We start from the raw sequence: 2,675 nt of genomic DNA, 5'->3' as shown, positions 1-2,675 counted from the left end.
AAAATTGGCATTGGCACGGCCTACTACTACTCGGTCCAGCTTTTATAAAGGCTAATCTTGAAATATTCTCTCCTTCTCCCGTTCTCTAGCCGGAGGACTTCGCCTAGACCGTGTTCCTATGGTACCTGAGATGCACTGATATCCTGCAATGGGAGATACCCTTAGTGGCTGCGTGGGCACGCGAGGTCCATGGATACCCCATAGCCCCATCATCCCCCATTCCACTAGATAGTGCTCGCATCCCCTTCATCCCTGTTTGTTGCTCTCTCACCCTGCCCGGCAGGGTTCAACTCTTTCATCCCCTTTGCATGTGATGTCGTCTTCAACCAGCCCTTTGCATATCTGGCTCTACAAACCCCATAGGAGTTGCATGCCACCTATAGTCACAAGTGCCCCAATCGTCCTGCACCCACGGTAGCATGGCAAAGAGAGATTCCCACTATATGCAACATTGCCTTGGCCTGCTGTCACACCAGACTTGACATTAGAAAAATCTTCCCGTCTCTCTCTCTCTTCTGTCCAAAGCGAGGGAATCTCCTAAGGGTACAATGTTGAGATTCCAAACATTTAATGTCTTGCTGCATCACGATTCCCCTCTACCGTGTTCACCATTGCCTCTGCTATTGCCACACAACAAGCTCTGATCCCGTGCACTCTTCGTCGTCCCCTCTCTGCTCTTCACGTGTATCACTCACTCACATCCTCCCTCCCACGTTAGTCCTTTCATGTATACCAAGCAGGGACACTCAAATGAGGCACATGCCTGCGTGCTGCACAACATGCAGCGAAGAAAGGCAAAGAGAGAGACATGCACAGTGCATGACAAAGAGAGACATGCACATGATGAAGATCCTTCCACAATGCCTAACAATGTCTCGTTGATGTAGGTGAGACGCACGACACCTGCTGATATCCTCAGACCTTCCATTGCGACAGACATAGAACGCTACTGCCTCGCGAAACACACAGTTAGAGAGAGAGAGAGAGAGAGAGAGAGAGAGAGAGAGAGAGAGAGAGAGAGAGAGAGAGAGAGAGAGAGAGAGAGCCACCCCCCCCCCCCCCCCCCCCCCTTGCACCTCTATCCTGCACCTCCTGCTCTTTCGCATTCCCCATGCTATGCACCATCATCCGGCTCGTGTTGCTACACCAATCGTCTCCATCGAGACAATGAGAACCATTGCGCTCCTCTACTCCTTGCTCTCCATCCGCTCCTGGTTATCTTGATTATCTAATACAAATTTCTGGAACGGAGCAAGAGGAGGCATGCCACTTGGCATCCGTTGATTTGAGGAAGTTAATTTTGGTGCGTAAAGTGAGTCAAAGCTATACTTAGCTGGGACAGAAAAAGAGAGAGAGAGAGAGAGAGAGAGAGAGAGAGTTTTCCGCCTGTGCAGCAAAGACCTCGTCGCCATGGCCTTGAGCGAGCTAGGGTGCACATATGCGGCGCTTATCCTGCACAACGATAATATCGCGATCATGGCAGAGAAAATAGCAGCACTACTGAAAGCAGCAAACGTGCAAGTAGAGGCATACTAGCCTGCGCTCTTTGCTAAGGTATTGGAAAAGCGCAGTGTCGAAGACCTGATCACCAATGTTGGCTCTGGTGGAGGTGGTGCTCCTGTCTGCTACGGGTGTAGCCATGCCTGCTGGAGGTGGAGCTGCTACTCCCCCACCTGTTGAAGAGAAAAAGGAGGAACCCAAGGAAGAAAGCGATGACGATATGGGTTTCAGTTAATTTGTTTGATTAGTATGCATGATTGCTTTTGTGCCCGATAGCCCAATTTTGTAGGGATGATAGTATGGTGCTTGTCAAAATTTAAGATGCCTCTGAACCTTGTAATTGCCTTGCTATTCAGTCAAAAACCATGATTGCTTCTTACCGACAAAAAGAGAGAGAGAGAGAGAGAGAGAGAGAGAGAGAGAGAGAGAGAGAGAGAGAGAGAGAGAGAGAGAGAGAGAGAGAGAGAGAGAGAGAGAGAGAGAGAGAGAGAGAGAGAGAGAGTGCTACTTGGCCAGGAAGCGTTGCACTGTTTTCAGCAAATGCGAAGCAAGAGCCTCTCCCCAGGCACAATCACCTACGCTCGCATCTTGCAGGCATGTACCTACGTGTGCATCTTGCAGGCATGTGCCTCTATGCAAGATGTTGATAAGGGCACAAAAAATTCAGAGGCTGTTGCAAAGAGATGTCGTACTTAGCACTGCCTTTGTTGACATGTATGCCAAATGTGGTGTACTACATAAAGCACAACAAGTGCTTGAGGGACCTCTTGTCATCTCTTCGAATTCCTTGATCGTGGCTAGGAAGCTCTGCGTTGTTTTCAGCAAATGAGAAGCAATTATCTATGCGTGCATCTTGAAGGCATGTAGCTCTACGCAAGATGTGGGCTTGAAAATTCACTCTGATATTGTTAGTTAGGGGTTGTTGCAAAAGAATGTCGTGCTTGGGAATGATGTGCTTGATATGTATGCCAAATGTGGTGCACTTCAAAAAGCACAAAACGTGCTTGAGGAACTTCTTGTCCGGAATGTCGTCTCTTGGAGTGCATTGATTAGGGGATACGCGCAGGGACAGAAAGCTCTAGGTTGATTTCAGCGGATGCAAAGCAAGGGCCTCTTTCCATATGCAATCACATATGCGTGCATCTTCAAGGCATGTGGCTCTGTGCAAGATGCTG

At 48.9% G+C, this 2,675-nt stretch overlaps 1 pseudogene; it reads left to right on the top strand.

Annotated features, from left to right (window-relative positions):
• The first annotated feature begins 1,380 nt into the window (after positions 1–1,380).
• LOC147432347 (large ribosomal subunit protein P1 pseudogene) lies at positions 1,381–1,735 on the top strand (annotated as a pseudogene).
• Positions 1,736–2,675: the final 940 nt, after the last annotated feature.

This window comes from Adiantum capillus-veneris, chromosome 20, assembly GCF_014529385.1.
Source record: "Adiantum capillus-veneris isolate H3 chromosome 20, ASM1452938v2, whole genome shotgun sequence".
Taxonomy (NCBI): domain Eukaryota; kingdom Viridiplantae; phylum Streptophyta; class Polypodiopsida; order Polypodiales; family Pteridaceae; genus Adiantum; species Adiantum capillus-veneris.
Note: the sequence above shows the minus strand (reverse complement) of the source record. Positions and strands in the feature narration are given on the sequence as shown.